Source organism: Anolis sagrei, chromosome 5 (genome assembly GCF_037176765.1).
Source record: "Anolis sagrei isolate rAnoSag1 chromosome 5, rAnoSag1.mat, whole genome shotgun sequence".
NCBI lineage: Eukaryota > Metazoa > Chordata > Lepidosauria > Squamata > Dactyloidae > Anolis > Anolis sagrei.
The window spans coordinates 155,541,784-155,565,488 of record NC_090025.1 but is presented as its reverse complement, the minus strand read 5'-3'; the positions used below and the strand labels follow the sequence as shown (position 1 = coordinate 155,565,488).

General features: G+C 40.5%; 1 long non-coding RNA gene and 1 other non-coding gene across 2 annotated transcripts; both read right to left on the bottom strand.

Moving 5' to 3' along the window:
* Positions 1 to 3,876: 3,876 nt before the first annotated feature.
* Positions 3,877 to 23,696, bottom strand: LOC132775373 (uncharacterized). The gene is made up of 3 exons (XR_009631516.2): positions 23,658 to 23,696; positions 6,616 to 6,855; positions 3,877 to 5,343 (listed from the first exon to the last, which is right to left on the bottom strand). It is a non-coding gene; the product is annotated as an uncharacterized lncRNA (long non-coding RNA).
* Positions 23,603 to 23,674, bottom strand: TRNAD-GUC (transfer RNA aspartic acid (anticodon GUC)). Its single transcript has one exon. It is a non-coding gene; the product is annotated as a tRNA-Asp (tRNA).
* Positions 23,697 to 23,705: the final 9 nt, after the last annotated feature.

The window sequence follows — 23,705 nt, the reverse complement described above, 5'->3', positions numbered from 1 at the left end:
GCATCATAGTGAAAAAATGCTGTGGTCAGTGTGTAGGACTAACATTTTGGAAGTCGTGAATGTGGCTGTTTATTTTTCAGCTTTCACAACAAGAAGAAAGATTGGGTTGAAGATGATAATCAAAATACGGAGAAAGGACTGTTAAGTGACAGGGCCTTCTCAGTGATGGCCGCTCAACTGTGGAACTCCCTCCCTAGGGATATTAGATAGGCTCCCTCCCTCCTGACTTTCCAAAAAAAAGTAAAAACCTGTCTCTTTGATCAAGCCTTTGAAAATGCAGCATAATAAACATGGAACTATGAAAGAATGAAACATGGAACTGCCTAGACAATGCTACTTGAAAATGAGATTAACTGGGAGACATTGGTTTTTATATATATATTAATGGTTTTGGGGATTTTATAATGTTGTTTTATTGTTTTAATTGTATACTATGAACTGTTATGGAATCAAATTGCTGCCAATTTGTAAGCCGCCTTGAGTCTCCTTCTGGCTGAGAAAGGCAGGATAGAAATATTGTAAATAAATAAATAAATGCATTAATAAGTCCTTCCATTATTTTGAGAATCTATTTGGCTTTCCAGCTTCTTGGAAGACAGACTTTTAATCCAATTCTGTGCAACGCAATTTAAGGGAGATGTTGACACGTTGGAATATGTCCGAAGAAGGGCGACTAAAATTATCAAGGATCTGGAGAACAAGCCTTATGAGTGGCTTAAAAAGCTGAACATGTTTAGCCTGCAGAAGAGAAGGCTGAGAAAAGACATGATGGCCATGTATAAATATGTGAGGGGAAGTCATAGGGAGAAGGGAGCAAGCTTATTTTCTGCTGCCCTGGAGACTAGGAGGCGGAACAATGGCTTCAAACTACAAGAAAGGAGATTCCACCTGAACATCAGGAAGAAGTTCCTAACTGTGAGAGCTGTTCAGTAGTGGAACTCTCTGCCCCAGAGTGTGGTAGAGGCTCTTTTTTTTGAGACTTTTAAACAGAGGCCGAATGGCCATCTGTTGGGGGTGCTTTGAATGTGATTTTCCTGCTTCCTGGCAGGGGGTTGGACAGGATGGCCCACGAGTTCTCTTCCAACTCTATGATTCTATGGCTCTATGAATCAAAATATAAGGACAACCTATAGGCCTAATCTGTTTTACTAAATGTTGTCTTCTGCACTCCTGGAAAGTCCAATTATACTTCAGTGACAGTTGTTATTTGATCTTGCAGCAAACTGTGCAGGTTGTACCAATGTAACCATTAGTCATGGAACTCCAGTATGAAATCATTCCTTGACACATAAAGGCAGACATTGGTTTCTGGTCCAGGAAGAACTAACAGTATTCTAGATTTGGGAATAATGTTTTTAATCTCGTTCAAAAATTTACACTTCACTACCTTCCAGGTTTTGTAATCCTACAATTGCACAAGAAGTGATACGTAGCACTCCAATGTTTTTAGCAAATCCCTACTTCTCACATTCCTCTTCCGTCTCCTGCCAAAGAGTGCATCTACACTGTAGAATTAATGCAATTTGAGCCCCCAGTGGTGCAATGGGTTAAAACCTCATGCTGACCGGACCGCCAACTGAAAGGTTGACGGTTCGAATCCGGGGAGCAGGGTGAGCTCTCATCTGTCAGCTCCAGCTTCTAATGCAGGGACATGAGAGAAGCCTCCCACAGGATGGTAAAACATCTGGGCGTCTCCTGGGCAATGTCCTTGCAGATGGCCAATTCTCTCACATGAGGAGTGACTTGCAGTTTCTCAAGTCAACCACAAGGATGATAAAAACATCAAATCATCCAGGCGTCCCCTGGGCAACGTCCTTGCAGACGGCCAATTCTCTCACACCAGGAGTCACTCCTGACCAAAAAAAAAGTCAACCTTGACACGAAAAAAATATATGGAATCATGTGAATTGCCCTTTCCTTATGATTCATTATACACATCTTGGTTGTATTTCATTTCTTTCTGCAGAATTAAACATAGTAAGAAAATTTAGGACTTTTTATGGAACCGAGTCCTGCTTAACTGGCATGGCTTTCATACCACACTAATGGAGGCAATTCTCAAATCTTTGTTCCAAGGCACAATCATTTCTAGCTTCTTCAAAACCAGTTCAAAAACACTTTGTTTCTGGAATAAATGGTCTGCATGTAAAGACGTAATTATATAGGCAGGCAGCTCCCTTTTGCTCAAGTTGGCCAATGCTAATGTTAGAAAGCACTTATCCTGTGGGCAAGACAGGCTGGTGCACCATCCACTCCCTTGAAACATGAGGCAGACGAACAAGACCAACTTGGAGGACTATGGATTTTCCTTTTAAAAAGCAAACCATAGTCACTGATAGAACGTAAAATGTATTCAGTATATCTCGTCTAGAGAAAATGAAGAAATTAATTTCATTTTTTTCCAAGGATGGCAGCATTTTTCTTCCAGTACCTTTTATTAAATTAACAAAAATACCAACGTGCCTTACTAGTGAAATTTCCATTATATATGCATGTTACACTTAAAGATAAATTTTACTTCTTTGGAGTTTATATCCAACTATGCATGTTTTGCATTGGAGCCAAGCAGCACTGTTCGATGAATGTTCATTCAGAAATATGCTCCATTGTAGTTAGTGGGACTTACTGTTGGAAACAGTAACCTTCTACAGGTCTCCTATACTAGTTATTTGTTATGTATATGATTCAGATTGCTTACTATATTATATATGTTATATTGTTATAATGATATGCAGTTTTCCCTTAACTCTATGTTATTGAGGTTGTGAGGGGGACAGCAGACCATGTGATCAGATCTGGGACTCTTCAGACTGAGACTCCATTTTAGAAGTATTGTATTGTCAGTGTTTAGAGTGGGTTCAGTAATATATCAAACTGCTTGAGGTCTGTATTGTATGCAACAGAGACAAGACCGCCTTAGAGAATTTACTGTTTAAACTTTCAACTGATAAGCAATGTACCTGTATGCTGAATACATGAAGTTTGTAATTAAACCAACTATGATATCGTTTAACGAAGACTACTTATTTTTGTCTCTTGAGAGCATGATTTAGAAACAATCTATTTTATGGGAGAGTAGATGTTTTGGTCAACTGAAATAACAACTTCTGAAGATCTATTATATATTTTGTGCATTGACATAATCTTTGTTCAGAGAGATAACCAGGTATATCAGTCTAACAACTGAGAAACCTAAATTGCCTTGCACAAATGCTAGTGGATATATACCACTAAAGAGAAGATTCACTCAAACAAGTTTTTAGCTCTTCTCAGGAAGATCATACTTTACAAAAGGATATGATCATTCCAAATGGCACGAATGCCAATTAATTTCCAAAAAAAGTCACACATCCAAAAGGTTATGTGTCCAAAAGGCTATGGAGATTCTGGTTTTCCAAAACTTACTTAGGTTGCAATCTGCAGTGTATTTACCAGGGAATAATTTCCATTAAAGTAGGTTACAGAATGAAAACAACATTAAGCCACTCAAAATAATTAAAAACAGATAAAACAATGTACTGAAGTCCCTAATGATGTACTAAAATCCCCAATTAAAAAACTAAATATGGTCACTGTGTCCCAAAAGTTTGAATAAAATGCCAAATGTTAAATTTATTTATTTTTATTTATTTGGAGTATGTGTACTGCGCACTTCAGCCACAAAGGCTCTCTGAATGGCTTACAAATTGTTAATTTTACAGCTCCTTGCCTTCAGGCTTACAAAGTAAATAAGACAATACACATAAGAAAAAGGAGCCTAGGCGGGATGGAGCTATATTTGCCTCTTCTTTATTTAGTTTTGAAATAAAGTCAACACCATTAACACGCCACGAAAATGAGGGCATCACACAAATGGGGCATTTCCACAAACTGCTGAATCTCATTATACATGCATTGTATTATTAAGGCAGTCAGTTAGAAGAATATCACCAAAAAAGTTCATAGTCGCAGTTTGGAAACCTCCTTGTTGTCTAAGTGTAAGTACCCTTTTCAGAGGTTGTATCTAGTACCTCCTTGCACAATTTTTTCCTCCAGCTGCACAACAGAAAGTAGACTGTGCTGGGACTTATTCTATGCAAAATTCACACATGGTTGTTTTGTGCCATTTTATTTTCTGCACAGAAAAGGCTGTTGTCTGTGCAGAGCAACCACATACACATTTTGCACACAGTAAGTTCCAAATTGTGTATCTGAACACTGCCTTTCTTGCAAGAGGGAGAAATGTACTCATTGCTCTCTTCGAGAGAACATTACTGAAACATTGCACTCCAAATCCCATTGTACTGTGTTTCCAATTCCCTTGCCAATTATAATCAGTCCTTCGGTATATCAGTTATAAGGCTGACTCCTATGACTTCTTTCACAGTTGGTAATTTCATCGTTGGGTTGATGTGAGTTTTCCAGGCTGTATGGCCATGTTCCAGAAGCATTCTCTCCTGATGTTTCACCCACATCTATGGCAAGCATCCTCAGAGGTTGCGAGGTTTGTTGGAAACTAGGCAAGTGAAGTTTATATATCTGTGGAATGTCCAGAGTGGGAGAAAGAAACTTGATTAGCCATTCAATGCTTAATCAAGGAGGCCAATTGCAACATTCACACTTGCCTGAAACAAACAAGAGTTCTTTGTCCCATCTCGAACATTCCACAGATGCCCATCTTTCCTAGTTTCCAACACACCTCACAACCTCTGAGGACACCTTCCATAGATGTGGATGAAATGTCAGGAGAGATTGCTTCTGGAACATTGACATATAGCCCTGAAAATTCACAGCAACCCAGTGATTCTGGCCATAAAAGCCTTCAGCAACACAAATTTCATTGTTGCTGCTGCATGTAGTCCTGAGGGAGCCACAAGGGGCACACTTTAGTGGCAACATGCATTGACTCAGAGTTTGGCGAAAACCCTATATAGATTGAATGGCAAGAAGGGACTTATTTGGAAAACAGTTAAAGATGACCAAGATAAATAAATCAATAGTATGGTAGACAGAAACAAATAAGTCTCCCTGTTGAGAGAAGCTTCAAAGCACACTAGATCTTATTATATTTTTACTGTCATCTGGTTCTCCTTAGTTGCTTGTACCATTAAAAAAAACAATTTCTCACATGAAAGTCATAGGATGGTTGAGTTTCAGTTGTGTGTTGTCTGAATATGATAAACTTGACACTCTCAGCAGCAGCAGTTCCCCTCTTTCTGAAAGCAATGTGGTAAGAGCTCCCTCTCTTGTTACTGTCCACTACAGCAGCAGACTTTCTTCATTTCCGTCAGCTTCAGTGGTTCCCAGATCTTTTGGACCAAGCAGCTACCATCTGCTTCCTGCAGTTGGCATTCAAATTCATTGCTGATTGAAAGCCAAAAAACAAAAACAAAAAACAGAAGTTCTTTTATTGGAAATTAATGGAAGTAACAAGTTACAAGTTACAAGTAAATCATACTTGTGGGTAAATGATTACTTTTCAAAAGTAATGCAAGTAAGAGGAGAGTTGCTGTTGTATTGGCACCACAGTTTCTAGGAGCCCCTGCTAGCACAATGGGTTAAGCCCTTGTGCTAGCAAGACTGAAGACCGACAGGTCAGAGATTCGAATCCAGGGAGAGTGTGGATGAGCTCCTTCTGTCAGTTCCAGCTCCCCATGCAGGGACATGAGAGAAGCCTCCCGCAAGGATGGTAAAACATCAAAACATTCTGGGCAACGTCCTTGCAGATGGCCCATTCTCTCACATCAGAAGCGACTTGCAGTTTCTCAAGTTACTCCTGACACACACACACAAAAACCAGATTCTTATTACTTTCAGAGGTCATTTTTAAAGGCATTTTGACACAAATGTTCAGGTTTTGTGCTGTACTCTTATAAATCCTCATATTTCTTTTTAAAAACAGTTGGGATAACAACAGAAAAGACACAAGCAAAAATTTAACAATTGCAGAGCCACAAGAAGTAATAGCAACACTCAGACCGTTTTCTAGTTTCCCCATCTACCCCCCCCCCTACCCTTGCTCCACCCCCCCTCTTTCTTTCCTAATTTTCACTCGCTGTCCTATCATCCACACATTGTTCCCCCTATTTCCATGTTCAATGGTAACCAGTATATATTCCTGCTCAAAACTTCCTTTTTAGAATACTGGGATTGAGGTTTTACTATCACGCTCTTCTCTTAAGAGCACATATTCTAAATAAAAAGATTTCAAAAAAAGAAAAAGAAAGAAGTAATAGCAACACTGTAACAAAAGCCAATTGCATTTATTACTTTTGCATAAGAAGTAATAGCAATACTGTAACAATATGCAATAGAATTAATTATTTTCAAAAAGTAAGTATCCAAGTTCTGGCCAGACAAATCCACATGGCTGAGTTAGGGCCCTTCCAGACAGGCTTTCTGTTTATCCCAGATTATCTTGCAGTGCAGACTTATATAATGCTATTTAAAGCAAAAACCTGGGATCAGATCCTGTCTGGAAGAGCCCTTAGATGCATAGCAGCATCAATGAGGGTATTTTATTACACTGTGTAGAGCAGAGATGATAAAACCTTCAGCTTTTCCATAGAAATTTATTGCACCAAGCATCGTTGAAAAGAAGTAACACAGAAAGCAATCTGCTCATAAAGCCTTCACCTTTACATCAGGAGCCCCCGGTGGTGGAATGAATTAAACCCTTGTGCCAACAGGTCTGCTGACCAAAAGGTTGGCGGTTCAAATTGGGGAGCAGGGTGAGCTCCAATCTGTCAGCTCCAGTTTCTCATGCTGGGACGTGAGAGAAGCCTCCTACAGGATGGTAAAACATCTGGGCGTCCTCTGAGCAATGTCCTTGCAGATGGCCAATTCTCTCACACCAGAAGTGACTTGAGAAAGCTCCTGACACAAAAAGCAAAAACAAAGAAAACCTTTATATCATGGCTTAGTGGGACATAGTTTGGTGCCATGTGTGTAGGATTAAAATTAACAGAGACTAAATTCACATGGTATCATTAATTTATACATTAGATATTATAGGACCATACAAAATGATGCAAAGAAATCTAGTTGAAATCTAGTTGTCTTTCCAGTTGTCTAGTCTAAATGTTTTTCATTTTCCTCTTCTAAGGGTTGAATTAACCCTATATGGAGTAGGGTCCCAGTTTAATTGTTAATTTTTACTATTGCATTTTATCTAGGTAGAAGGTGAAATGCACCAATTGTGTTCTTTCCCGTTTATCTTTCTCACTCTCAAGACACATATTGTTGCACCTCAGGCTAGATTCACCTTGCTCAGGACACCACACACACCAAGGCTGTAGGTGTTGTAGTTTATTAAAGAAAAGTAAAGTTGCAGAAGTTCAATAGCTAAACAGAGTCTTAAATGCAAAGGCAGAATTTCCAAAGTCCAAAGGCAAATAACATGAAACATAATCCATAAGCATTGATCAAACAAGATTCCATGGCAGCATGACAGAGTCCCCAGAAGCCAAGATCGAAATCAAAGTCCCAAGAAGCCAGAAGCATTGGCCAAAAACCCAGGCAATCCAAAGAAATTATCAGGGTGTTCTCTGAAGTGGCACTGACAAAAGGTTGCCTGCAATCAGCTCACTAAATATACTTTCCCAGCATGAAAGCATTCCTTTGACCTCTAACCTCTCTCGTTTGCAAGCCTTGTACTATGACGAACCCTGAATTGCAAGCGGTCTGCCCTATTTAAGTCTGAACAGCCTTCAAAGTCGAATACTTCATTATCCCAGAGATGGGAATTGGCACCCTGAGAATCAACAGGCAGAGGCTGGCTCGACTCCTCTGCCTGCACCTGTGAACTAAGATCAGAAACATCTTCTAAGACATCTTCCCATGGGAAACTGGAACTCTTCGTCCTCAGCATCAACATTGTCTGTTTCAACAATAGGAACATGTTCAGGAATCTGAATCTGAAACCCATCATCCTCTCCCTGCTCTACCTGAGGCTCCAGCTGAGCCACAACACATATCCTGACACAGTTCAGAACCATGGGTTGCTCCTTTCTTAAAGGAACCTGTGGGGCTCTACTTATTGCTGGCTATTATTCTCCTTATCCCTGACCTTTGGACAAGCGAACTAGGGATCAGTCTGACCTAATATCACTGCCTTTCAAGCTATTTGCCCACATTGTAGATCTGATGGTTTCCCACTGTGCCTACACATGTCCACTAATCTGCAGGGCTATCAAAATATCAATTAAAGGCAAGTGAGCAATCATGGATGCACAAGCTGTAAATTGTGGATATAGTGAAACCTCTGCATGTGTCTGGCATGAATATAAAATAAAAATTGTGATATTTCTGCTCATGATGATCCCATACAGATGTATGACCTCATTAAACCAGAATGATCAGGTGACCCAACACTTACCCAAACTAGGTGCATCTTGATATACCCTATTAACCAATCCTTCACATACACATACATTTCATTCTGACTGTTGCACTCTGAGGCTGAGAACCACCTCTGTACTTAACACACACTCCAATCTAAGGTAAAATAGCAAAGCAGTTTATTGAGGAATATATATGAAAAGCAATTCAGCAAAATAGTATAAAATCCAAAGTCCAAATATTAAGAATAATCCACAGAAATCAAAGTACAGGAGTAGCATCAAAAGCCAGGAATTCAAAAGCAGAATAAATCCAAAACATGAGATTCAGGAACAGTCCTCAAAACTTGGAACCGTGAAACATGAACAAAAGGAAATATGGAGCCTGGAACTAGATCTATTCTCAAACACCAATATTGCCTGGACTGATGAACCCATCTGCTGGGCTAGCTAATATAGGGATAAAATCATGCCTTCTCCCCCAAGAAACTGATAAGGACTTCCAGGCTAATAAGCATCTTGGCCTTCGTACACTCTCCTGAGTAGCTCTATGTTGCCGGAACATAAATCTCCTATCTAACTGCTCATTAGCCTGTCCACACCAGAAGTGACTTGTAGTTTCTCAAGTTGCTCCTGACATGAAAAAAAAGCCTGTACAACTTGAATTTCATTTTCATCCTCAAAATTTGTTAGCCATTTTAAAGCCATTTTAATGTAATCGTATCATAATGGCTTTTAGACTATACGTTGTAATGTTTTACTCATGTTTTAGTTTACTATGTCTTATTGGATTATTTTTTATTATTTTAATCTCAATGCTTAATTCTTTGTGGTAAATTTACTGTTGTTTCTGTGCATTATCTTGTATTATTTTTATGTGTTTGTACTCATTTGAAGCAATGAATGCTTGGCTTTTGTTTTGTGTCTGTAAACTTCCCTGAGTCCCTTCAGGGAGAAAGGGCAGTCTAGAAATAAAGATTATTATTATTATTATTATTATTATTATTATTATTATTATTATCCTCTGAGCTCAGATCTGCTTCTGACTTTGCATCCCTAGCGAACTGCCTTTCAGTAATGTGGCCTTCAGACACAGACCACTCACTTTAAAGGCTTAATATTTCTTGCTGGCTCTCTTGTTGACTTGCAGACCCAGAATCCCCAGTGTCATCAAAATGACTAACAGGCCCAGAATCCCCAGAGAAATTAGGTGCAGGCACAGTCAAAGGCTGAATTACAATACTGATCTCAATTTGAGTGATAAAAGCACCTGACACAACTTTCACCATCCTGAGGACATTGTGATCTTGACCACAAGCATCCTGCATTTCATCTGCGAAATATTGCACGGTATGAACTTGTAGCTACATACATTCAAATTTGAAAGTGCTTTTAGCCACATAGCCCTTGTCTTTCTTCTTTTTGGAGTGAGTGGAGAACTTCCCTCTTGAAAAATGATGCCCATACACAAGAAAATGGAAGTGGGTGTAGGAATTTCTGATTTTACAGGGTATAACTTTCAGCACACTCTAAGCCCTGACTTTGTAAAGAATTTAGTGTTTGGCATGAGTTTAAAAAGACATCTATATATTGCTACGGCTCTCTTTGTACTCGTGCAAAACCATGCAAATGGATCAGAGATTTGTGGACACCAAAGATGGATGCATTTTCTTTGAATACAATATTTTGGGGTGGTTTTTTAAGGGTTATCTAAACACATGTGGCTGTATTCCACTCCTACCTCTTCTCTGTCTCTTTTCCATCCATATGGAATAAGGGATTGTTTGGTGTTTAAGGAGTTAACATACAAAGCAAGGAAAGGAAAGGGTGGAGAAGGGAAGTGGAGAGGCGGAGGTGGGGTGCGGGGCTAGAGGAACAGTGGCACTATTGCAATCATCAGATCAAATCACAGGGTGGAGGAGGATTTTCCAGATCCTTTGACCTTAAAGTTGGGGAGCAAAAGGAAGAGGAAGCACATTTGCACAGGCCTTCTGTTACAGCTTCCTCAGGGAGGGGCGCCTGCCTGTCCATGCGCAAACACACAGACCTCACCAAATAAACATGTTGATGGTTCCCAAACTGAGGCATACAAAAGAATACATAAACAACGGGAGACTTTTCTTCAGCGTTCTAGCCTCAAGTGCCATTACACACAGAAAGTATAAATTAGTTACAATATGAAATGATGCATTCCCATAACAAGGCAAAACTAATAACAATCATATTTTTGTGTCTTTTCTGGTCCTCAAGTTGCATTATGTGTAAAACATAAAGCCCTTTAAATTAACAACAGATTTGTGCTCTCTGTCCAACATTCAGACCTGAAAGCTTTTTTCTATAATAAGCATATGAGCTGTAAATTAATGATCACTGCTCTGAGAGACCTGCAGGGATGAATAATCAACGAGTTACTATTTGTGAGATTTTAAAGAGATGTTGTTGAAATGAAAAGGGATTTTTTCCCAGTTGAATAATTTGTTGCAGTAAAAACAACAGATATTCCTCCAGCAATGCATTTTTTATAATATGAATTATCATGGATTATAGCCCATATCATCAGATGTAGATAAATTATCCAACAGACTATGTTGCCTCATTAAGAATGGTATCACTGGTTTCATAATTACCTTTGAGAAAATCATGCACATGCTTACATATTACTTTTGATAATTAGCTGATGAGAATAAGCCCCCGGTGGCACAATGGGTTAAACCCTTGTGACGGGAGCAGTGCTGACCAAAAGGTCAGGGGTTCGAATCTGGGGAGCAGGGGGAGCTTCCATCTGTGAGCTCCAGCTCCTCATGCGGCGACATGAGAGAAACCTCCCACAGAATGGTAAAATATCTGTGCATCCCCTGGGCAACATCCTTGCAGATGGCAAATTCTCTCACACCAGAAGTGACTTGCAGTTTCTCAAGTTGCTCCTGACACTAAAAGAACAAGCTGGTGAGATCAATATTATAGCAAATGTCCCATTCTTCCAGAGTCAGAGAGTGCTGGCCTAGGTCTGTTGGAGACTAGGGTTAAATCCTTGCTCAGTCATGGAAACCCCCAAAGCCATCCTTACGTAAGTTACACTCCCTCAGAAACAGAGAAAAGCAATGGAAAAAATGCTTTAAACAAATCTTGCCATGAGAACTCCATGATTGGTTTGCCTTGGATCATCATATCTTGAAAATCACCGTATCTTGAAGCCACATAAACAACAAATTCCCTTCTCTTGCTCCTACTTGGGAAGAGAGTTATTTTGTGATGATAGCAGGTACACACATTTGTGATGATAGCTGGATATGCCAGCTGAGACCATTTTGGCTTGCCCTTTTTTAGGGCAGAGACCTTAGAAGCATAGGCAGTTACTTTATAACAGTTTCCTAGGTACTAAATTTTAAAAGTGTATGCCTCCTTCCCCTTTCCTATGTGAAGAAGGCAGAGGACCAATAAAGCTGTGTTTTGGACAAAAGATGGCTTGAAGAATCTTTGCCCGGTTTTTGTCCCGATGCCATTTTGCACATAATGATGATGATGATGATGATGATGATGATAATAATACACTTTATTTATATTCCACTTTATCTCCCTGGAGGGACTCAGAGTGGATTACAGTTTTACATATATAAGGCAAACATTCAATGCCTTTTTACATAGTCAACAATAACATACAATACACAGATATATGTAAAGGCCTTTCCTTTCCATCTCCGGTGTTTGGAGGCAATGCTCAACTCTGACCACATGGGGTGCTCTTGTTCAATTTTTCCATGCCAAGGAACCTGTTGTTCATAAACTTATCCAATCTTGTTGCTGATATGTCTGCCTTTTTACCTCCCTGCTGAGGCGCTACCTATTGATCTACTCGCATTACATGCTTTCAAACTGATAGGTAGGCAGAAGTTAGAGATGACATCTGGAAGCTCACCCCAACTCACAGCTTCAAACTGCTGACCTTCTGGTCAGCAGATTTCTTGCAGCTAGTGGTGCAATCTGCTGCGCTACTGTGGCCCCATCATGTCTGATCCCACCTATGTACTTTATGGATGATGCCACCTAACCTTGGAAAGATGTCATTTGGTCCATGGACTGTTGCAAGAGGCAAATAATCTGTCACCAGACAATTCCTTTATCTATGCCAAATTATAGTTTAATGTTATGAAAATGAAATCTGGAGAAGCATCATGTCCTTGTCTCCCTTTTCCTTCTTCTGCAAAATGGCTTTGAAAAGAAGAGTGCTTCCATTATTAACATGATGTGTGAGCAAAGTCAATCTGGGTTTAGTCTTAATGATACTTTAACAAAACAAAATATGGTTGTCATATTAAAAATATATGTTTAAAAAGTCACTTAGGGCTACTGACACTAAAAAGGGTGAGGCAGCTGTTCCACAAGAGGAGCCAATTCACTTTCTCAAAAGGTGTTAGAATTTTCGGCTAATCAAGTGACCTCACTGGGGGAACATTCTTAAGAGTTTTATAGGTATAACATGTTAACTTCTGATTGGATAACTTGCTAACTTTGGGAAATTGCATATAGCAAATACATTCTATCAACTCTAGTGGATCCCACCATCTAAGCCAGAGCTTTCCAAACGGTGTGTTGCAACACATTAGTGTATTGGCTGCAGTGTGTATGTCTGCTGCAGGATTGTAATGTGAAGCCACTGAGTCTATGGAAAAACAAGCAATATATTTTTTAAAACATAAATTAAAATGTTTGTAAAGCTCTGATCTAAGCCTTCAGTATCTTTACTGAATGTCTCTCTCTCTCTATGAACCATCTCAGAGGTTAAGATCATCCGGGGAGACCCTGCTCTTGGTCCCTCCTTCGCAGGGACTAAAAGCCTTCTATGCAGGCGTGATTGGTAGGGATGAGAGACAGGGCCTCCCCGGATGATCTTAACCTCCAAGATGGTTCGGGAGCTCTCCCCCCCCCCCCCCCCCATGAAGCCTCTTCTCTCCTGACCTTCAGGAAAATACTTAAGTCATGGTTGTGGAACTAAGCTTTTGACACAGTGCAATAAGTGATCAAGAATCAATGTGATTGATACATGGAATGGCCCTGGATTATGTTTTGGATGGCATGATTTTAATTTGATGCTTTTAATAATTCATGTTTTAATTGTCTGGTTTTAAGAGCCCCAGTGGCACAATAGGTTGAACCCTTGTGCCGGCTGAAGACTGACAAGTTGTAGGTTCGAATCTGGGGAGAGCATGGATGAGCTCCCTCTGTCAGCTCCAGCTCCCCATGTAGGGACATGAGAGAAGTCTCCCACAAGGATGGTAAAACATCAAAACATCTGGGAGTCCCCTGGGCAACATCCTTGCAGAGGGTCAATTCTCTCACACCAGAAGCGACTTGCAGTTTCTCAAATTGCAAATATACAAAAAAAATTGTAATTGTATATTTGATACTTGTATGTATGGCATCAAATTGTTGCCTGTTGTAAGGCCACCTTGAGTCCCCTCCGGGGTAAGAAAGGGAGGGGGTATAAATATGGTAAATAATAAATAATAATTTAATTTAAAACGGGTTAAATTTAAAATTTAATCAAGGATCAAGAGACCCTTGTCCCATGTTGTAATTATAATTTTTACCTTTATATTTCTAGATAGACTTTGACAATCAGGCAGCATGATGCCAGTCCGGCACAAAAGTTCCACTGTAGCAATTAAATGTCTGCCCATCATCAGAATTACTTCCTAAGACATATTTCAAATGCTGGAAAATATATGTATGTATTGTAGTTCATTAGCACTTTAGTGTGTTGCCCCATTTGGGTTCTTTCAATGGTTCCAATGTCCATTACAATTTTAAAAGCCATCACCTGAAGTTCATATGAGTTATGATGCTGTTGCTAGACAGAAATCTCTGGATTATGCCTTTTTAGGCAATGTAACTAAATTGTTTTAAGTGGAGGCACATCAAAAGTTGTGGAATGTTTCTCCTCCTGACTCATGATATTCAGAAATTGTTGGTAATTTTACTTTAGTAGATGTTGCAGCTGTAAAATGGAAAGGAAACAAAGGGCAAGGATATGATGAGGACATGATGGAGGTGAGAGAAGAAATTTAGGGAAGCACAGTTTTCAAAAATCTAGAAAATGTGATGGATATATTTGTAATGAGCACATTGCCAAAGAATGGAAGTCTCCTCTAGGTACGGGTCAAGAATTTTGAGCAATGATTGAGGAGAAAATGAGGAAATAATAACTGACAGGAAACATGGTTATTCAAGAGAGAGAGAGAGAGAGAAACATACATTTCTCAACCTGACATCTTCTACAGGTGTTGGACTATAGTTCTCACCATTCCCTAAGCTAGTCAGGAAGATTGGTGGTATGATCCAAACACCAGGTTTGGGAAGGTTGCCTTAAACGAATGTCTTGCACATTATGAGTACCTGGGTTTCCTCTCAAGAACTTGTTCTTTGAACTGTTTGTCTAGCCATGTTCCTTTAATTTAGGACATAATTAATTGAATGATCACTGACATTCAACTAATTTCTCCCATGTTGATTTTGACAAATGTAGAGATCTGGATCATGCAAAAAAAAAAAAAAAAGCTGGATCATGCAAAGTGTTTGGTCCAGCACAAGAAGTGCTTGCCTTGCTTATTTAACTCAACCTTAGTCAATTAACATGGTTTTAAATTATTGAGGAGAAAGCATAGTCCCTGAATTAAAATCCATTTTACCTCCCATAGTGAGGTGTCCCCACAGGTACATGACTCAGCAATATAACATGCAAAATAGGCTCAACTGCAACACAAATCATGCTAAATGCAGGAGACAAAGGCCATACTGTACCAAATGGATATACTCCACTGCTTTCAGAAATATGCATTCAGATTGACTCTCAGAATAGAAACAGATAAAAAGCAGGAGATCTGTGATCTTGCTAGGCTAGTGGTTCCCAACCTGTGGTCCATGGACCACTAGTGGTCTGCAAGAATTAAAATATGGTCCGCAGCCTCACCATTACTACACCGTTGCCTTGAAACCATGTAGCAATGAGAGCAATTGGTCTCGTAAAACCCTCTTATAGCGCCGAGGCAAAGGGGATGTTGGTAGAGGAGAGGCTGACTAACCACAAAAGATTACTATTACCACATCAGGCTCTAGGTTATTAAATATGGTTTTCTGTGGGCAAGCAGATGGCCACTACTGGATGCCGTGTGTTCTGTATCAGAAACTAGAACCAATGTGGTCTACCCAATGCAATTTTCTTAGTCAGCACCCCCAAATAACCAAACCAAATCTAAAATTGACCAAAAATCAATTCGTAACCCTTTTGGTACTAATTTTGGAGAGTAGTCCTTGGTCAAAATGGTCCCCGGTCAAGTGGTCTCGGTTCAAACAAAGATTGGGACCACTGTGCTAGGTGAATGGCTGAAGCGGATGAGTTTTCAGATCAAACAGCAAACAAACTGCAAGGAAGTAAACAAGAAACAAAACTAAGCCAGAAAATATCTGCAAAGGAGATTAAAAAAACACATCAAGTACGTCTGGATTGCAGTTGGTCTTCTCTCATCTTTTGGATACAAATCTCAGTGTTTCAAACATTGCAGGACATAATTACCCTAAAAGCACCAGATCCTGTCTGATCCTGAGAGTTAAGCAGGGTCAACCCTGGTTGGTACTTGGGTGGGAACCATCAATAAATACCAGGAGCCAAAGATTATATTTCTGAGGCAGGAACCAGCAAAACCACCTCTAAGTAAACCTTGCCTAAACCTATCCTTTTGACTAATATGGTTCTACTACATTGTTTTTTGGAGATATTATTGCTGTTGTCATGGACGTTATTTCATTATTCGCAGTTACTAATTTTTCCTTAATTTCATCATTTCCCTTGTCATCCTCTTTGATATATTTTCTAAAACTCATTGCAGAAATGCTAATAAAATAAAGGGTTCAAATATTTGCTTCTTTGTCTCTTTACAATTTGTGCTGTTTCCTGTTTCTGTTCAGTCTTCCTGTTGATACTGCTCTGCATATTCCCAGTCAGACAGAAATAAAGAGCGGCCACAAAAACATATGTAATACTCAAAATACTATTCACTACAGATGCGGTTGGTTGGACATGAAATTAATCTGAGTTGAAACCTAGATTTGTGTATTAATGGTCTTTCCAGGAATACTAAAAGCTTAATATATTATTAATGTTAAAAGTTTAGTTGTTCTAATAGTCTACCCATATGGTTTTAAAATTCTAGCTCAAATAACAATCATTATTGTACTTTCCAGATTCTATCCTTACTGTCTCCAGCTTTCAGTATGGAAAGTAGTTTTCAACTGACTTGGAAAACCAGTCCAATAGGCCAGACTCTGAACGCAGTCCAGCCAAGTTTGCATTACCACAAAGCACTTAATGGGAGAAAGTCCTACTTTGTACAACATTTTGTAGTCTGCAGGCATTTCTGATCCCTTTGATACTTTTGGTAATAATAATCTCCCCCCTCTTTCTTGTTTTTTGCTTGATTTCCTGTCATTCATTCCTCGCTGTATGATTTTATGGCTCTGTAGCTCACCAAAAGGAAATGAATGCATTCATTCCGATGTCCCTTGAAAGTTTGGTTTGAATGCTTTTTTAATGTATGGGTCTTTCCTCCAAGGAACTGATGGAGAAATAATCTGGCTGCATGGCATATTTTCTCATTGCTTTCATTCTTTCTTATGTTTGCCTATTTCAAACAGCCTATGTTGGTTGGAAGATCTTTGGAATTGTAAGCTCACATATAAGGAAGGACAATCTATATTTCCATTTAATTTCCACTTTTCATACTCTTCCATAGTAGAGGTTTCCCCTTGACATTAGGTCTAGTTGAGTCAAACTCTGGGGTGTGGTGCTCATCTCCATTTCTAAGCCAAAGAGCCGGCATTGTCCGTAGACTCCTAGGTCATGTGGCCAGCATGACTGCGTGGAACACCGTTATCTTCCTGCTGAAGCGGTACCTATTGGTCTACACACATTTGGATGTTTACAAACAGCTAGGTTGGCAGAAGCTGGGGCTAACAGCGGGAGCTCACCTCTTCCCACAGATACAAATTGGCGACCTTCCAGTCAGCAAGTTCTGCAGCTTAGTGGTTTAACCCGCTGCACCACTGCAGCCCTATACTCTTCCATACCACCTTAATATGAATATGATAGTATTGAATATGGTAGTATTCAAAAAGTTAACTTGTACTTATGGTACTGTTCCATTATCTGGACAGATTCCAAAAGGAGAAGGATAGACTGTTTTATTGGTGGAGGAGGGAGTTGAAGGAGAAAACCAATTTTCCCCATTTTTGCAAGTTATTCCCCTCCCTCCATATCATAAACAACGGTGATATGGGCGGGGGGAATAACAGAGACACAGGGGGTAATAGTTTAACTCCTTCAACCCCTAACCCTAACCCTTCCCCCCAAAAATGAACTATCCTTTTCTGTCTAGCACCTTGGCCCGGATAATGGAACAGTACCATATTGATTTCCACAAATATTTAGAATAATAATAATAACAATAATACACTTTATTTATATTCCACTTTATCTCGCCAGAGTGACTCAGAGCGAATTACAGTTTTACATATTTAAGGCAAACATTCAACAGTAAACAATGACATATAATATACATAAAGTCCTTTCCATTTCTGGCATCTGGAGGCAATGCTCAACTCTGGCCTTGGGGAGGTGCTCTTGTTCCATTTTTCCATGCCAAAGAGCTAATCGTGTTGTCTGCATATCTGCATGGGGCGCCCTTTTACCTCCCCGCCGAGGCGGTACCTATTGATCTACTCGCATTACATGCTTTCGATCTGCTAGGTAGGCAGAAGCTAGGGCTGACAAACGGGAGCTCACTCCGACTCACTGCTTTGAACTGCTAACCCTCCAAATAGCATTTTAATTGTGTTTGTGATATCGAGCTGCTTTTTAGCAGAGTCCCCTCCAGAGAGAGGGACCCGAGGACCGCGCCAAAAGGGCCCTGGAAACCTTGGTGAGGCCAGGAAAATTGCCAATTTAAAATAAAAGATAATAATAATAATACCTCACCAGGCGGAAGAAATCAGCGACCGAAATTTATTTGCGATTCAGCTGTAATCGGATGCAATGCAGGAATAATGCAGGATTGCAAGGTCCAGACCTCAAACGCCAGATGACCGCCCCCTCAACCAGGATTTGTTACCGAGTCCCAGAATTCCCCTTCCCAGTGGGCCGACTCTGAAGCTGGACAGACGAATCTAGAACTCCTCTACCTGGCAATTCTTGGGGAGCAACGCGGTTGCTTTAGCTTACCCTTCTGACGTCTTCCCCCTTCACGTCTGTGGCTCCTTCTTCCTGGAAGTCCCTTGGCTGGGCTTCCCTGGCACTCTTTTGTACCGCGACCCCGGGTCAGAAACTGGGAGGAAATTGGCTGTGGGAGAATTTGTAGTTTTGTCAGAAAGAAGAGTCCAAATTAAGAGAGGCGCCTCTTTTCCCAAGCCGTTCCTCCTAGTAGCCTGGCCCCAGATCCTGGACCAAGGTGCCTGCTTAAAATTTAGGCTATAATTTGGTCTGGCCCTCAAGCAGGAGTCCCTTCGTGGTATAAGCCAAACGATATCGAGCTGCTTTTTGGCAGAGTCCCCTCCAGAGAGAGGGACCCGAGGACCGCGTCAAAAAGGCCCTGGAAACCTTGGTGAGGCCAGGAAAATTGCCAATTTAAAATAAAAGATAATAATAATAATACCTCACCAGGCGGAAGAAATCAGCGACCGAAATTTATTTGCGATTCAGCTGTAATCGGATGCAATGCAGGAATAATTCCACCACAAGCATGGTTGCTAGGATGGTTACAATCATTTTTATAGAGAAGACACAAAGAAAGCAATTCAAAACTCCCGCCCGCCCTCTGCCGGCCGGCTTCGCGCTGATTGGCTGGCTGCAGAACAGCTGGGAGGAGGCTTGGTGACCCGCCCCACCTCCTAGCCAATCGGCTTGCTTCTCCGCCTCTGGAGGGCAAATTGGAACGTTTCTCTTGCTCCCGAGGATGGACGAATCAGGAGCGAGAGGGTGGGACAAGCGTACACAATGGAGAAATGATGGGATTACAGCTGACCAGCCAGGATGGAATGCGAAGCTTTGTTCTGGCCGGCCAGGTGTGACCCCCAGTAAACAAAAGTCTTCCTGTTGAAATGGCTTTGGGGGAAAGATAATATTGGGTCAGACAGTGGACCTCAAAAGGGATCAACGCTGTCTTTGTGAATTTAATCAATTCTTTTTTCCAGGTTTCTGTTGACTTCCTTTTCCCACTAGACAGGCTCAGAAGGCGGGAAGAGGGAATCAACAGTTATTGTTCCATGCCGATAAGTCAATCAGGGAAGAGTTTCGGGGGAAGCGGAGAATTTCCCCCGGGCATCACAACAATTTCTGGTCACCTTTTTTTGTAGGGCGAAGGTCAGAGGAAAGGCAGGAAGGGAGCACATTATATTTCATACGATACATTTCATACATAGTATAGAAGAGGAACCCCATCCCACCCCATAAAGTTTAATACAATATTTGATCTTTATTTGTGACATAAACCAGAGATTTCATAGACGTGGAAAAGGATGCGTGGAAACGGAGGCTGCCAGCATCTCGGATCAGGCACCAGCAGAGAATCCATGGCCATGGATATGTAAACAGTCCAGTTCATAAGTCAGGGAAAAAAGAAAGGCAGAAGTCCAGTGGTGAGCGCTGGGTTGGATAGTAACAAAGTCCATTTGTCCGGCCTTTGGAGAACTATGTCTCTCCTCCAGGGGCCGGAGTTCCCGCCTGGCCGCCTTCCCAGGGCCTCCCATGGGTAGCCATAGTGAGCCCCCGGCTGCGGGGTCGAGCAGGAACGAGCGGTGTGGGTGAGAAACAGGCTGCCTTGGAAGAAGCCAGCAAAATTTGACAAACAGCTGATTTCTGTCAAATTAATACTTTAAACAAAACCAATTATTCCCCGGGCGGGGGAGTCCAAAATGAGGAAAGCGAGATGGCAGTTAGTCTTAGAATTAACAGCAGAAAAATACAAAATTGGAATGGCGTCAATCCGCCATTTTGTTGTTTTAGCGGATACGGGGGTCCAAAATGGCGATTTCCGTATCCGCGGTTTTAACGGACGCAGATCCAGCGTTCCGGGGGTGTCAGCAGGCGCCCCCGGCAGGCTCACGGCTCTCCGGAGCCTGGAAAAAGGTTTATTTTCAGGTTGAGTTAGTCTGAGGCATGGAAAGATACAAAAGTATCAAGCGGAAAGATTAAAAGTTGCAGTTTCAAGTACTTTTATTAGGGAATGTTACATAGTACGGAGAAGGGGAAAGCAAAGGAAAGTTAAAGGCATTTCTGGCTTTGAGCTGCCTGTTGGGGCACATTTCATCAGTTGGTCCCAAACTTGGCTCCCAGGAACTGCGGAACTCTCCGCTGCGGTTCATACTAATTTGAAGGCGGGGGTCTCGGCCGCGCTCGGGCTCATTTGCACAATGGTTTCAACACAGATTGCATCTGTAACTCTGAGAAAACACAAGGGGGTGAATATTCTTCAGTTTCATTATTGTGCTAAAATAGTCGGCCGCTTCCTTCCTTCTGCTCACTTTCACAACTTCACTAAATTTTTGCAATTTATAACCACAACATTACCCCTTCTCTGGACATGTGGAGCACTAGTGTTGATACACTGTTGCTCAAGGAGGAAGGAGAGGAAGATACTAGGCCTGGGCGGTTTCGTTTCGTTAATTCGTAATTTGTTAATAATTCGTTAATTTTTCCAATTACAAAACGATAACGAACCATTCTGGAGCAATTATTAAAAAAACGAATTTTTAAACACGTTTTGTAAATGCTTCGTATTTCGTTATTGTATTCGTTTCGTTATTGTTCTGAGGTCGTTTCGTTATTATTTTCGCATGTCTGGGCCAGTTTTATGGTTTAATTAGTGAAAAAAAATATAATATCACACCAACAGTCAAGAACAGAGGGAGAGGGAAGCTTCAGAAGTTTTTGGAGGTTTTTTAGCGTATTTCGCGGTTGCATCCGCCATTAACGAATCGATTCGTTATTGTTTCGGAAATCGATTCGTTAATTTTTTACCATTTACGAAATTTCGTAAATATCGAACTTTTTAAAAGGAAAATTTTGTAATTATTTTAAATATCGAAACAAAAAAAAACCCCAAATACAAATCGATTTTAGAAACAAATTTTTCTGTTGTTACCCAGGCCTAGAAGATACATCAAAAGCTTGCAGACCAGTTTTAGTAGTTCTCTATATCTTCCTTCCTTTATTAATGTATACTGAGACTTTCCCCAATATTGAAATTGTTAATTTGTTTTTTCGCTGCATATGCTACATTAATGTTTATTTCACAACAGAAAGGACTCTCAGGTGGATGGGGCAGGAATCAGAGGGATCGCCAGATAACCTCTTGTTCCCAGCGCAAGCTGGATGGCCATCTGTCGGGAGAGTTTTGATTGTGCGTCATGCTTTGGATGACCCTTGGAGTAATTTCTAACTCTATGGTTTTATTATTCTGTTTTCCATATAGGTATCACGATGGCAACTGAAATAAGTGATTTTAGGGATGGAATTAGGAGTCTAGTTCTTTGTTAGCTGCCTTTCCCAAGTCTTAGGGTGCATCTAAACCAGGCCTGGGAAAACCCGGACACTCCAGGTGTTTTGGACTTCAGCCCCCACCATTCCTAACAGCCTCAGGCCCCTTCCTTTTCCCCCTCAGCCACTTAAGCCTAAGTTGTGTCCCCCTAGTCAACATTGTAAATCTTTTCAGAATAAGAGCAATGGAGAACAGACATGTATAACCCAGGAACAACACCCTGTCTGCACAGATGGCCCTGCAGCCTATATAACCCAAGAACTGAACTTTTACAATGATTCGCATCCTTGCATCTTAATTTTTTTTTAAATAGTGGAAATTTCCTACGGATGTCCCACGGCAGCTATCTTGGGGGCTGCAAAATCCCACAACAAAGCAGCAAATGTGGACAACAGAAATCATAGGACCAACAGCTCTGTATTTGGACATGTTCCCAGGTCCTGGGTTTTTGTTTTGTTTTTGTTTTTTTTGCCCCTGTTTAAAGCTTGTAATTTGGTTCTGTCTGGAACCGCCCCAATTCAAATATAGTTGGCTTTCAGCTTCTTAGAACTCTCTATTGATACTGTCAGTGCAAGTGGGAAAAATGACCAAAATTGAGATATCCAAGAATGAGTATACATAAAGACAGTAGCATCGCAAGTGTTGATGTTAATTCATTATTATTATTATTATTTCACTGACGCAAAAGCACAGTATGTCACAGCAAACTAGATCTATATGCTGGATTTCATATCACAAAATCACAAGTCGAACACTTCTAGGACTGTGTGAAGTATTTTCAAATGATGCGCGCAGATCCAAGTAAGGTGGCTTTTTGCAGTTGATAGATCGTGATTTTGTCAATGTTTATTGTTTCCAAATGCCGGCTGAGATATTATTATTATTATTATTATTATTATTATTATTATTATTTGAAACACAACAAGATGAATCCACAGCAGACAAGATCACTCTGCTGGCTGTTGTATTGGATCACACATCAGACACTTCCCGAGGGCCTAGGACTGTGTGATGTATCGGCTATGTAGTCTTATTATTATTATACATGCAAAGTAGTGTGTAAAAGTGACAAAAGGTGTTGATGCCAATTCATTATTATTACTATTATTAAGATACTTGCAAAGCATCAACAAAAGGTGTTGGTGCTAATTAATTGTTGTTGTTATTATTATTATTAAGGTATTTGCAAAGTGGTGTATAAAAGCAACGAAAGGTGTTGATGCCAATTCATTATTATTATTATTATTATTATTAGGACGCAAAACAATGGCTTCAAACTACAAGAAAGGGGATTTAATCTGAACATGAGGAAGAACTTCATGACTGTGAGAGCTGTTCAGCAGTGGAACTCTCTGCCCCGGAGTGTGGTGGAGGCTCCTTCTTTGGAAGCTTTTAAACAGAGGCTGGATGGCCATCTGTCAGGGGTGATTTGAATGCAATATTCCTGCTTCTTGGCAAAATGGGGTTGGACTGGATGGCCCATGACGTCTCTTCCAATTCTATGATTCTATGATTCTAAGATATTTGCAAAAGGTGTTGATGCTAATTCATTATTATTATTAAGGTATTTGCAAAGTGTTGTGTAAAAACAACAAAAGGTGTTGATGCCAATTCATTATTATTATTATTATTATTATTATTATTATTATTATTATTATTGTCGTCATCTAGATAATTTACAAATGACAAAATTCTCTGTATCTCCCCGTCGGGGAATCGAACCCCGGTCTCCCGCGTGACAGGCGGGGATACTCACCACTATACTAACGAGGAAGTACTTGAGCGGCGCTTCGTCCTGAGCTTA